Source organism: Mastomys coucha, unplaced genomic scaffold (assembly GCF_008632895.1).
Source record: "Mastomys coucha isolate ucsf_1 unplaced genomic scaffold, UCSF_Mcou_1 pScaffold22, whole genome shotgun sequence".
Taxonomy (NCBI): domain Eukaryota; kingdom Metazoa; phylum Chordata; class Mammalia; order Rodentia; family Muridae; genus Mastomys; species Mastomys coucha.
Window position 1 is genome coordinate 165,726,136 of NW_022196905.1, and position 14,374 is coordinate 165,740,509.

A 14,374-nucleotide genomic window follows, 5' to 3' on the forward strand; every position below is an offset into this window, starting at 1 on the left:
AAGAAAAGAAAGAAAAAGAAAGAAAGAAAGAAGGAAGGAAAGAAAGAAAGAAAGAGAGAATTCTGTATGTTTGTGGTAAATTTGTGCCAGTCACCATAGTCACACGATAAATCCAAACTAATGACTGCTTGGCATAAAATGTGGTTTTAGGTAAATAACTAAAACAGAATCAAAACCCAGTGTATATGTGGAAACCCACTGATGGTTTTAAACTCAACAACAAAAGTATTTCTAAGTAGCCTAATACAGCGGTTCTCAATCTATATGTGTCATGACCCCTTTGGGGAGGGGGGATGTCTAATGACCCTTACACAGGAGTCACATATCAGATATCCTACACATCACATATTTACATTATAATTCATAACAGTAGTAAAATTACAGTTATAAAGTAACAACAAAAACAATTTTATGGTTGGGGCCACCACAACGTGAGGAACTGTATTAAGGGGTCACAGCATGAGGAAGATTGAGAACCACTGGCCTAATAGCTTAAATCTAAGCTGGGATTAGATTCCCCACTGCACAGAGATAAATATGAAGACATATGAGTTTATCAAAGTCTACTATACTGCACCCTAGAAAGCTAAATTTTATTATTCTCTATTGAAGTTCAATGAGTCTCCCTGTAGCTAGAAAGATGAATATATATTACAAGCAGTTTTGCTGTCTTGGCAAAGTGGCTCATATCTGTTACCCTAGCACCAGGAAAACTGAGGCAGAAGGATTGCTTTGAGTTTCTAGTCAGCCTGGGCTTCATAGCAAGTCCTTTGTCTCAAAATACCAAAGAAAATAAAGCAAACGAAATAAAAAGAAACATTTTTTATGTGTGGTGTTCCAAATGGCCTTGTGTTGCATAATAGTATTTCCTTCAAATTGGCAAAAATTAAATCATATGCTTCAGTCTCATAAAAATGCAGTTTGGGGTAGCATTCTCAAGCAAATTCTTTTATAGATATCTAACCTACTTACATAACCATCTTTATATGGTGTAGAGATTGAGGCATGACTCTTTAATTATAAATGCTGGAATGACTGAATCAATAAATGCATGAGTGAATTAATCAACAATAAACAAATTAATGAACTAAGATGAGTACTCCGTCGTCAAGTCTCCGAGGCATGTGCTAGAGATATCTGCTCCCTTAATTAACTCCATATGAGATCTATGTGCAAACAAATAAGAAATTTCAATATGAAAAACTGCATTTGTCTTAAAAACATAGAGCTATATTTAGAGGGACTTTCAAATACTACTTATATCTGACTTAAGTACCCCAAATGTGGGGCTCCAGACAAGCTCTGTTGGTTGAGTTTGGATAACATGTTTCCCAGCAGCCCAGCAACTGGCCTTTGGCACAGGCCTGTACAGTACCCTTCTCAGCAATTCCCCTGAATTTTCCTTTTGCAAACCCCAAAGCAGGGAAGTTTTGGCATATCACTGATGTTTATACTTGCTGCAGTGTGGCATTCTTCAAAGTCTTTCTATGGAGTGGTGCATCATCTTAGCCCAGTCCTCTTGCCCACAGAGGTCTCCGTCTTTGCACTGCCTTCATCTGGGGCTAAGGGGTTCAGACAGCTCTTGGAGAACATGGTACAATTTAGAGGTGGATCAGAATTCAAACCCAAAAAACCTGGCTTCTCAATCAACTTATAATTAAACTGAACCTTCATGTATGACAGCAAAAATATCTTCATCAAATTCCCTATATTCCATAGACAATATTCTGGAGCGGATCTGTGGGCAAGGGCAGGGTGGCGCCCTTCAGTGTGGTCCACCGATGACAGTCACAATGAAGGTACTTCTCCCTGCCATGGTTGCAGCATTGCAAGGAGCAAGACATTTGTCCAAACAGGACCTTGCAGAACTTCAAAAGAATGAAATAGCCTTCCATTCAAAATTTTGAACTCTCCTGACTTTTACAAACCCTTCACCTTTGTTAGACAATGTTTTTCCCAACAGAAACAATGTGAGCCTGGGCGAGGAAGACCCTTCCTACAACTCTTCAGAAAATCAGGACCCCTCTGCCACCTGCCCTGCAAGGCCCCAAACAGCCCCTTCTTTGGGCTGATCTTCCATTTTTCCTTCATTAAGATGTCTTACTGTGACATCTACTTTCAAGTTTTTCAAGGTTTGTTTTATAGATTCATGAGTGTGTCTGTGTCTGTGTGACTGCATATGCACATGTGTTAGGGATCATGCATGCCTATGCAGGTGTATAGACCAGGAAAAGAGGTCAGGTCCCTCAGAGCTAGAGTTCCAGGTGTGTGCAGGGTGTCTGGCTTGTTCCATGAGTGCTTAGACCTGAACTGTGGTCCTCACAATGACGCAGCAAATTTCTTAACCACTGTCCAGCCTCAGGTCTGCCTGTCACTGGGAATATAATCTCAGTGTGATTCTGCATGCATTCACACTGGTCCCTCAGCTTCCCCTTCAGCCAAGCACAGGAAGGGCCTCTTGCCTCCTCTCTACCTGAGCTCTGCAGACAAGCAGTTTCTCTTCTCCCCAGTGACATTGATCCTTATCAGTGAATGGCCAATGATACTTTTCAGTTCCAGGCTCTGGGATATCTTAAGAATGAGCCCTCGTTCAGCATCATGGCCTCCCCTACCAGCCCAGTACCAGTAATGTCTCCTTTACCTTTGCAACTTCCAGTTGCCTTCCCTGCATCTCTAGGGAAGTGCACAAAGAGATCTGCCATCCATCTGATTTAAAAAGATACTTCAGGTAAATGAAACAAAGTTTCTTCTCTTCTTTCCAAAGTCAATGTGAAAACGTTGATGTCAGTGAGGAATGTTTATCTTACCTCATGTACCCTGAATCCAGTTGAGCTTGCTAACATTTCCTGCACATTGTTTTGGGGTGTTTGGTGGTAGTAGTGGTGATGGTGGTGCTGGTAGTGATGGTGGTGGTGGTGGTGGTGGTGGTGGTGGTGGTGATGGTGATGGTGGTGGTGGTAGTAGTGGTGATGGTAGTAATGAAAGGGGGGTTAGCATAACCCCCCTTTCATTATAAGGATACTGCCTCGAATATTTTATTGTAGAAACAGAAAACCTATCAGTGCAGGACCTAGCCCATTCAGCACAAAGTGCTTAGAAAACCATAAAGGAATGTAAATGCCAGGCTCCTGACAGCTTGATTAAACATCTGCTTATAGTAGAGGAACGCCATTAGCAAATGAACCTGAATCTTCCTGTTATTGTCAAGTGGGAAAACCTAATAGAATATTTCTCTTCCATGGAAATAGTCCAAGTGTGAAAAAAGAGAGATTAAAAAGATTAAACTGTGTTTGGCTGGCAGTTCTGACCTGAAACTACTTCCCCTGTTTCAACCTCCACATCTCTAACTAGAAGTTAGGGATTAACATCATCAAATAACATGTCTTGTTGGGAGAGTGAAATATTTGGAAAGATGATGAGAACAGAAGGAAAAGACGAGTGTTCAAACATCAGATTGAAGGAGACAGTGAACTACGGCAACGCTGTAAAATGCAAGACACAGAAAATTGTTTTGTGAGAGGACAATCACAGGTCAGCTCTTTCACAGTGCAGGAGTGTGGGACCCAAGACTTACAAGCCTGCACTTACGGAGAGCTCGACGCTTCTACAGGGGCATCCTTGGGATGAAGCCTATGAGGCATGGTGCTCTCCACATGAGGTGCACTGCAAACCAGAGGGCTGGTCAGCCAGTAGCAGCAACTTCACAAATCCGATTACTTTGTAAAAATAGGACATCCCCAGGAACCGATTGAGCTGTTGGCACAGGAAAAAATCAGCAGACAAGTACATAACATTTAGACGAGGAAAGGCCCAGCTTGTTACGGGGCCCAAACTTATATAACCTAGGAGCTGCATTATGAGTTCCAGCCTAAGGTAAGAGGAACACTGTTTGGGGACAGCATGGACTACATGGTGAGATACTGTCTTAAACAAAACAAAGCAAAAAGCTGCATTGTGAATGCAAAACCTGTTCTATAGCTCTTGATGTAGAAACAAATTGTGAACTATAACATTGTGTCATATTATACATTTTAACAATGTACTGTATTATACATTGGCACAAACTTAACAAAGTCCACTGAGATTGGCAGCAGAACACAACAGTGAATGGCCTGACATACTTATACACTGACTCTTGATTTTGTTTGTTTCTGCTTTTAAGAGAACTTAAAACTTTCAGGCTAATATGAAATGTCCTTGAACTTGTGACAATCCTCCTGTCTCAGCCTTCTGCCTCATCTAAGTGCTGCATACCAGGTTTAAGTTCCTCCTCTTCCTCTTCCTCTTCTTCCTTCTCTTCTTCCTCCTTTTCCTCTTCTTCCTCCTCTTCCTCTTCTTCCTGTTTCTCTTCTTACTTTATTATATTACTAAGAGGGTGGCATAATTTGAGTCATATAATTTTGTATTTATTTTGCATATGACAGATTTTTACCTTTTTTGAGAGGTATTCTGTAAGTTTCCTCTGAGATTGAAACATTCCATCCTGTGGGGACACTGACGAATCAGAAGAGAGCAAACACGTCACAATAGTTCAGGAAGTCCCTGAAGCTGACCAGCTTTACCAGATCCCTCACTGTCAGAGGAAGCAATCAAGACGCTTATTCTCTGATGAACCAAGCTGCAAAGAAGATTCAAGAGACCAGACCAACTGACTGGAAGAAGCAGAAACCGGTTTAGCCTGAAAGAGGCTCGGACCAACTGAATCCCCTGGAAAGGATGTTTTCTAACCTGTTGAGCTTCCTACAGGCTCTGCAGTGTGGTCTAGATTCCCATGTCTCTTTGAATCATGTCTGTGCCTGTAAACAACCCCTCACCCATATTCTTATAAGCAATTCCAAGAAAACTCATTGGTTCACCAAGTAGGACTTTGGTGCTCCATGGACATTGACCTGCCATAGGCTCCCTAACATGAGAATGTGTGTGTGTGTTGTCTCTGCAGGAGGAACTGTGTCACACAAAAGATGGGTCTCACTATATTGCGCAGTCTCTGGCTTTGAGGATCAAATGATCAAAACACCTCAATCATGAGAATAGCTGGATGTAGCAGCTGCACATGCCATATGCAAGATTTTTGGAAAATAATTCATTCCACACCAATCTAGAAACTATCAGTTTCTCCTATAGCATCATAGATCCAGTTTTTTATAGATCAGTTTTTAAATTGTTGCCAATGTGGGACTACTTCTTTTGCTTCTTAGTTCACATAATGAGTGGGTAATGTCAGTGTTTAGGGTGGTTTTCAAATTGGAAAGTTTCTAGCAAGCGACTTTCTTGTGCAAGCTCTTAGAAACATAGTTGCTGTGCCTAGCTCTCTAGAGATTCAAGCTTCACTTCCTATCCGTGAATAATACAATAATACGTGTTTCTGCATATGTGTGTGCCAGTCATTTATGAATGTGTTCTTGGCCCGATACAAGCTTTCTTTCACCTAGGAATTGTATAACAGAACCCACAACTTACAGCTTTATGTAGAAAAGTATTTGCAAGCATTGCCACAGTATAGCTGAGTTCAGACTTACACACTTTTCTTCTTTTATATCTCCACATCTCCCATGCTGGGCATTTCATGTCCTGACTTAAACTGTAGCTCCAGGTGGCTCACAATAGCTTCATTATTCTCAGAAGTGACTAAAAACTAAAGACAGCCCCAATAAGCTCAAGATAAATGTATCCCTGACTGATCTGTCACTACCAGCTTCCCCAAATGCCACAGCCACTCCACTCCAGTTCAGACCAACAGGAGCTAAGGGAAATATGCAGTAAGTCAGTCTTAACAGAGGACAGCTTTGTGAACAACACGCTGCAATAGGAACAGATTCCAGGGACCTTGCCTGTGAAAGCAAAGACGCCTAACACTTGCTGGTAAGTATGCTTCTATCTAGAGAAGTCATTTCAAAGAGCACACCATACTACTTCCCAGTTTTGTCTACTGCATGTAAACTTGGTAGAAGAAAAAAATCCATCTTTTAAAATCTGTGGTATCAAATGCATAAACTGAAAGTATATAAAGTTTAAGTAAAGAAGTTTAAGAAGGTTGCCATAACAAAATATCTTAACACAGAAACCTGAGATCCGGGGTCCACCTGGGTTAATCTGTCCTAAGTCCCTCTCTAGGGCCTGTGGGTAGTCTCTACTCACAGGTCCTTCTCTCTCTTTTCCTGCCTTTTACCTCTGTGCACTTGGGTTCTGTGTGGAACCTTTTCTCAATGTTTAGGGTAGACAGTAATCAAGAAAGACATCAAGCATCAACAGTGGATCACACACAGGCACACACACACACAGGCACACACTCCCACTCAGAGCCACACAAGCAATTATGCCCCCATACATGTAAGCACAAAAGCCACATGCACAGATACACAAAATGAACGTCTCCCTTTTTTGTTGTTCTGTTCTTTTACCAAAGCATCTTTACATGTGGAATTTAAAATATAGATATTAAATACTCATTGTTTCCTCCCCCCACACACACCTCTCTCTTTCTTATTTTTAAATGGCTCGCACTGTGTAACCCATGCCAGCCTCACACTTGTGAACCTCCTGCCCTGGTCATCAGCTTAGTAGGATTTGTGAATAGTTTTCATTGTGTATGGGGAATTCTCTATACTCACTGTGTCTCTGTCTTCAGAAAGGCAGTTACATGTGTATGTAAACAGACATACATACACACATGCACACACATACAGTAACACGCAATACCCTACACATACACTCACACACATATATACATGCAAACACATACGTACACACAAATATGCACACTTGTACACACATATACATGCACACACATACATTCACACATATCCATCATACACTCATGCACATGTACACAAGCACACACACTCACACCCATATATACACACATGTATACGTGTACACATATATACTCACATATACATGCACACACATATACTCACACATATTCATATATGTACTCATACACATGTACACATGCACACACTTATACTCACACACATATGCACACACATATACTCATACACACACATGTACACATATACATGCACATACACTCAAAAACATGTACATACATATACATTCACAGGTACACATGCACAAACTCACTCACATGTACACATGCACACACATACACACACATACATTCTCTTTTGTTCTTAGTTGTCTTAGCTTCTCTTCTGTGTTTCTTTCTGTTTGTGTTTCTATCTTGCTTTATGTACAGTTCCCTCTGAGTTATTTTCCAGTTCATTTATTAAATCCATCTATTAAGTTATTGTATTTTGAAAATTGCAATCCAATCTTCATTTCCTGTGTTTCCACTTGGCAATTTTATTGGTGTGTTGGTGCCTCGTCATCCCTGCTTGGCAGAGACTGCTCATTAGTCCCTTTCCCCTTTCCATGGAGTGTAGCCTATTTTAATAATCTATACTTACAGTGGTCTGATCACTATAATACAAGAACTGTTGATAGATCTATTGTCAAATTTGTTTTTGGTTATTTTTGTTCTTGAGTTTGCATTTCCTTGTGTGTTTCATTACATTGTTTGTGAAGTCTTGTGAATGGTTGATCTCTGAGAGAACAAAGCTGGCGACAAGTGTGACAAAGGAGCTATTTGTTTCCACCCTAGATTCAAGATCTAAAGGATTTGGCACAAATAGGGGTTGGGGTTTGAGGCTTTCCGGTCTGAAAGTTTTGTTTGTTTGCCTTTTATCCCCACTCAAATGATAAGATTTTGGCTTCAAGACTGCAGAAAAGATTTCATCTTCAACTTCTCAAAGAGCATCTCCCCTTGTTGCAGAGTAATGGAAATAAAGACACCTCCCCCAAAAGTCACTTTTGAGGTTGGGGGCTGGCTTATGTTCAACTTACATTTACTTCACCAGCTTGGCTCGATCCCCACCCCTGTGTGAACGGCCCTTGAGGTTCTACCCCTAAGACTCTGTCTCTTACACACACGCACGCTCACACTCACATGCACTCACACACACACACACACACACACACACACACACACACACACACACACACACACACACACAGGGTGCATGGTGCCCTGAGAAGGAGAGACAAATTGTTGCCAAAACAGAAGTTGTCTCCCAACTTCCTTCCTTGGCTCTATAATTTTATCTTATACTAGAAATTCTTTTCTATGTATCTTCAAACACATAATATTATCTTGAGGATTGAAATCTATTATTTAGTCTTTCTCAGAGAATTAGTTTGAGAAAAAATGGATCACATTACAAAAAAAAAAAAAAACTGATGGCTTCAAGGAGCTTCAAGAGAGGTTTTGTATCTTCTCTTCACCCTTATATTGTGTTCTAGAATTTTGATAGAAATGATCCTTGAGGTCTTCCCCCTTGTGACCAATTAGTAATCCATTGAGAGTTGATGCTGCAAGTACTTAAGCTGGAGACTTACCTGCTACAGATCTAGTTCTAGTATCCAAGCCAGCATTGAGCGCTAAAACATAGGGCATTCTGTTGTGGTTTTATGCCACCTTGAGTCAGCAGCACTGAGTGGGAGCTCGCGGTGGTAGTGATGTGTACAGTAAGTGGGACTGACGTGCTGTTCCCATCTGATGCTCACACTCTGATCTGATCAGATGTGGGTGATCTGATGTCACCTACAAGCCTTGTCTGTCCTTCCATCACAGGGTGCACACAGCAGTCTACTTCTAAATCCTGAGACGTGAATGCGTCCTTCCTGTTCATCTGTACTCTGAGAAAACTGTCTGTCTGGCACCAAGACAAGAGAACCAAAAAGCTATGGGGTTTTAACGAGCTAGTAAATTCATACCTGCTAGAGGGTCACACTCACTCTGGGGACTTACATTCTTGCCTCTCCATCGCTGTGTGACAGTAGCAGATTGTCTTTGTCCCCTGTCAAGCCCTTTAGTGTCCATGTTCCCCTCTTGGGGCTATTTCTGTCCTTCCCACTAAGGCTCTCACATTAGCATCCGGCAAATGCAAATAGTTAAAACTTACTAGACAAACTCCACCTTTAGACCTCTGGTTTTCAGCACAGAAAGCCACATCCCAGCTGCATCTAAGAGTTTCCTGCATGCTAGGAGGGCACCTCTCGTGTCTCTTTAGCTCCTGACCCTGTTGCAGAACCTTCCACAGGGCATTAGATGCAATGGATACTGCTGGCTGGTGTCTGCAGCTCAGCACCGTGCAAGGCTCTGTGGCTCCATCGGAAGCATGAAAGAGACTCTTGTGACCATCTCCCCATGCATAAGCATAATCACCCTGCAAGTTCTGAGAGGTCTTTATGGGAAGGTCAAGAGTATGAGAAGGAAAGTGTAGCCATTAATAAGTTTCAAGTGCTTCTAGCGGAAGCAGTTTTCACAGAACACAGGGTCACACTCACTCTGGGGACTCACATTCTTGCCTCTCCATCGCTGTGTGACAGTAGCAGATAGCCCTTGTCCCCTGTCAAGCCCTTTAATGTCCATGTTCCCCTCCTGGTGCAGTCTCTGTCCTTCCCACCAAGGCTCTCACATTAGCATCCAAAGGCACAATTTAAGCAGAAGTAACCAGTCAGCCATCGTGGGTAGGCTCTGGGTTGTATCTAATTACCCTGGCAATGCATTCCAGGTTGACTATCACAAATCCAAGGGAAATCTGCATAACGTCCAGCTTCTTTTCCTGCTGTTAGCTTCCGTCACTGTCTTTCAGTGGCTGTGCCTGATCAGCTCGCCCACACACTCTGAGCTGTGTGCTGTGTGACTGGCACCTGGGATATGCAGGTAAATGTGCTGATGACTTTCTGAGTACTCTGGGAGTAGCTCAAATGGGTTTAGAGCCAATGCCCCTTTGAGTGGGACTCACTCAAGTGTCTGATAGGTTAGCTTGCCATTAGCGGTTCAGACTTCACCCTCAGGTCCTGCTAATGCTGCTCTTCCCTGGATGTGTTCTGCAAGGGGCCCTGAAATTTGCTCACAAATGCACAGATCACCAATGACTGGGCTTTTCCTCACTCGCAATCACTCCCCTGCTGTAGACCACCCTCTTCGTTCTCACAGAAACATCCCTAGGCCTATCAACAGGGAGGCAGACTTGAGATCTACTCTTCTGTCCTCTCAAGCTTCGCTAGCTCAAGAATAAACATTGCCTTCTGAAAATCTTGCTTCAGAATAATCACCCTGCATGGAAGTCAGACCTGGCTCAGTGGTGCACCTAGATTGATACCCTTTGCCTGGTATGTCAGACTGTCACCATAGCAACCAGGCCCATTACAGAAAAGCAATTTCCTTCCTATCAAGAGAATGAAATCTCTGGCCTGGGTAGAGAACCGACATTCCCGTGATGGAGGGATCAACCCTTGGAAGATGGGTTCACCATAAGCCTAAACAGATGGGAGGGCTAATTAACCCCTTAATGAGATAATGTGTTTGTCCTTCTAGAATCCCTTCCCTCTTGTGCAGTTGCTCCAGACCTTTTCTGAGTTTTAGTTGGGTTTGCTCACTTTTTTCTTCTCTTCTGTCTTTGTTTTGGATTCCACTAGAACCTAAGGATGATTAATTTTGACCCTTTGGGCTTCCTTACTCTTTCTCAGAGGCTCCCCTTCCTTCCATATGGCTGCTTGTTGCTTCCATGACCCCAGTGATGACCCAAAGGGCATGGTTTTCTCGTCCTCTGATCTGCTTTCCTCTTCCAGGCAGCTGCCAAGATTTGTCACTTGCCTGCCCTGGGATTTTTCTTTAAACTCTACAAACTGTTTTCCGGCTTCCCTTTGAGTCCATTGAGTGTTCTTATTGAGACTAAGAACCCCAAGACGGGACTCTAACTCCTCCAGTACCATATTTTTCATTTACTCCCCAAATTTTTCAGTGACAAACAGTAGCAGGTGAAGGTTTTCTTTGCATCGTTGCAGTTTCTAAATCATGCTCAGCCTCACCTCACTCCCTGCCCCCACAGGCTACTTGAGCAAACACCAACAGCAAACAAATACTCAACAGCAAAGTGGTTAAAAGCAAATGTGAATCCAAGGTGGCTGCAGGACCATGTAAAGGACTCAGTTACAAACACAATAGGGAAAGGTGGGAATTTATAGGCCAGAAGCAAGTGGAGGGGACAGGAGGTTGGAGATCTGGGAGGAGACTCTTCCTGAGAGAATGTGAGAGGCTCTCCCTCAAGGCAGCCCATGGTGACCAGATGCCAAGACTCTGCCTTCCCTGGCTAAGACACCCCATAGGACATACTAGAGATAGGACCTGGACTAACACCCTTGGTTAAAGTTCGGTGATAGTGAATCTCCATCCTCCTGTGCATACGAAATCCCACTGTCAATCCCAATCTGGGAAATGCAATGTTTCTCAAAAGCAGATTGCAATTCAGTGGAATTCAGACAGTGAATACAGTAGATTGCCACAGACAGTTTTTAACCAATTCCAATAGAACAGGACTTATCCCCGTGTGATAGGAAAATGCTGTTTTCTGATGTAGAGATGTGCTGGTGTAGTTGGTAGCAATGTGAAATGTTTTCCATTGTACACTGCTTGGAGGGCAGAGCTTTAAAGAACCACTTACTTTAAGTATGCGACAAAGGTGTCTTTTATTGTTATTCTTCACACAGGCCACTGCTTCAAATCTACTTCTCCAATGTCTTCGTCTCTCTCTTCTTTGCCTTGCATTTGCATAACTGAAAGCCTTATCCAAATGATTCTCCTAAAATAATGGAATTCCCAAAAGAGAATTCTTCTCGGGCTCTAAAGAGATAAAAGCATTAATTGATGTTTTTCACCATTAAGTGGTTTTCCTTCCTTCTAGCTTCTACTTGTCAATATTTCTGTGAACATTGGCTCAATGAGAGAGCCCTAAATACACTGATTTATCCTGCCTTTCTCAGACATAAACTGATGAGTTCATATCTGAATCTCTACCAAGTACAAACCTTGAGGATATATTCCCTACTCATGTTTATTTTAATTTCTCCTTAAGGAGGTACTGAAATATGTATTTTAAAGGCTCTTACATGATAATGAGCAAACTCCGAACCTTAAAATTCAGGCCAGTGTGGCAGCGCTGGAACGCGAGGCTGTTCCATCACACAAATCATCCTGTCAGAGCAGTGTTTGCTGCCATCCGGTGGCTGGCCTCTGTGCCACCGGAAATGTAGCTAGATTGAACTCCAGACCCTGCGGCTCATACGGGACAGGACAGGTATTAGAGGAACCTTTAAAGCAGCGGGCCCCACTAGCTGCTTCACAGGAGTGGAGGAGAGGGACCTCCTCCATACAGAACTCCGTCTTTATGTCCTGGCTGTGTTCTCAGCCTTCCCAACTGGCTCCACGCGGCTCCTTCGATGCCTCCCGTCCAGCACTGTTGTCCATGTGCAAACCGGACTCCGTTGCATTTACGTATTACTAGCTATGGAACTTTTTCTCTTTATCTACCCGGAGTCCCTTCTGCTGGGGCCCCTGTAGACTATATGGATGGGGCTCACTTTGTTTGTCAACGTAGCAGCGGCATATGGCTCTCTTTGTGAGTCTTCACTTGACAACGGAGTCATGCTGACCTAATAATTGAATAAGCCTGGGTGTTTCTGTAGCGAGTGTGACACACACTGGAAATTCCTGGTATGTGTTTGGGGAGGGTGGGGCAGATAAGAGGGCTGGGGTAAAAGCAATGAACTTGGGGGGGGGGGGAGTTCAGCACAGACCCTCCTTGAATTCTTCCCACATCCCCCTCCTTTCCTCAGTTGAGGGGGCACTGCACAAGGCCACTGCAGGACCGTGTGATCTGCTTCCATGCTGAGCGGGAGGCCTTCTTAAAAGTTCCTTCAGCTTCAAACATTCCACATGCTACGTGCCATATTTGGAGTGTTGTGTTCTGAGCTGGATCATAATACATGGCTTCAAATATTTTCAAACATGGGGCTAATGAGCTGTCTCCTTGAGTAAAGGTACTTGCCACCAAGCCTGATGACTAGAGTGTGTCCCCAGGACACGTGTGCTAAAAGGAGAGAACCACGTCCCTCAAGTTGTCCTCAGACCTTCATCTGTGTGCTGATGTGTAGGAAGAACTTAGTTAGCCAAGTAGGCCCAGCTGCACGACTGGCGCATGCGCTGCTGATATTTCCTCCCCAGCCAAACTAGAATCTGCCAGGATGGCTAGAGATCACTGACGCTAGATCAGGTGATGGAACAAGCCAATGAGAAAGAGACAGCGCCACATCCCGCTACTTGACAGCCAATGAGATGCTGGGGTAAGGGGGTAGAAAGGTTGGCCCAGTTCCTGTAAGGAATGAGTCTGCTTTTGCCACTTACCTGTCACCCGGAGTCTGTGTCTTTAACTCTGCACTGGGGTCGCTGCAAGCAACACTGTAGCATATGTGCATGTGCACACATACAAATAAATGGAATAATGCTTTAAATGTCAAATATTGATTTGATGAGGAGAGACGAAGTGCTCCTGCAAGAGGAGGAGGAGATGGGTAATGGTGACTAGTGGCATAGGGAAATGCTGTGACATGGGTCTACCTTGGACTCACAGGACAGGGAGACAGATTTTTGTTTCAGAGAAGAGAGTAAACAAGGTGAGAAACCACTGAACGCAGCTGCCACCAGGCGAGCAGATCCGAGAGCATTCCATCTAAAGTCTAATGATTTTCTGATGAGGGCTGTTGAGGCTGAGAGTGACCCAGTTTCTCAGGCCCACGGATAAAGCCGAATCTACATTGTGTTTCACTTACAGTGAGAACCAGTGTTTCTGCTGACCGTTTAGGAGGCCAAGAATAGTGACTTGAAGGGCCTGTGTCTAGCCTTGGGTAAACAAGGAGCAAGTCAGTGAATTCAGGCCCTCTGGGAAGTTGTGGTTCTTTGAAGCAAAGTGCTTTCAGAACAGAAGGGGTGAGAGGGTTTTGTTTCACAGGCGCTGTATCCCTGGGAGATGAGACTTGGGATAAACTGTGTTAGGCAACGATGGCTAAGCTGAAGGAGTAGGTACCCTGGGCAAGATGCACAGAATGGGGTGGTAAGGCAATACAGTCAGTGGAGAAATGGCACCTGAGGCCTCACCTGCTCTCCGTTGCTACTCCTCTTTCTAACAACTGCAGATTGGCTTTGTTTGTTGTTTGGATTTTTATGTTTTTCATCAGTGGCCATGATCAGAGAGCACTCTGGAGGGAAAAGAAGGATTTTTCTGAATGGGTTATAAAATCCACTCACATTTTTTAGGCTACCTGCCAGTGACAACCTGACAACCCTACAAGATAGGCCAGCATTGTCCTTATTGGCTTACAGACGATTCCACTAGGCTCTCCCCAACAGCTACCTAGCAAGAGCTTGCATAATCACTGCCGGTCAGGTGCAGGTCAGGTGCAGTGCATAAAGGGGACTGTTCACTCCCCAGCTTTCCTCCTCCTCCTCCTCCTCCTCCTCCTCCTCCTCCTC

General features: G+C 43.6%; 2 long non-coding RNA genes across 4 annotated transcripts in view; both read right to left on the reverse strand.

Annotated features, from left to right (window-relative positions):
- LOC116071241 overlaps positions 1-3,725 on the reverse strand; it is a 28,511-nt gene extending 24,786 nt beyond the window's left edge. For both annotated transcript variants that reach the window (XR_004110780.1, XR_004110782.1), the window contains exon 1: positions 3,589-3,725. This is a non-coding gene — a long non-coding RNA (uncharacterized LOC116071241). The remainder of the gene's footprint in view (positions 1-3,588) is intronic.
- A 595-nt stretch (positions 3,726-4,320) lies between these two features.
- Positions 4,321-12,414, reverse strand: LOC116071240. 2 transcript variants are annotated; one of them, XR_004110778.1, is made up of 3 exons: positions 11,979-12,414; positions 11,511-11,689; positions 4,321-4,367 (listed from the first exon to the last, which is right to left on the reverse strand). It is a non-coding gene; the product is annotated as an uncharacterized LOC116071240 (long non-coding RNA). The 2 variants fall into 2 exon arrangements; XR_004110779.1 differs by having other exon boundaries at positions 11,956-12,414.
- Positions 12,415-14,374: the final 1,960 nt, after the last annotated feature.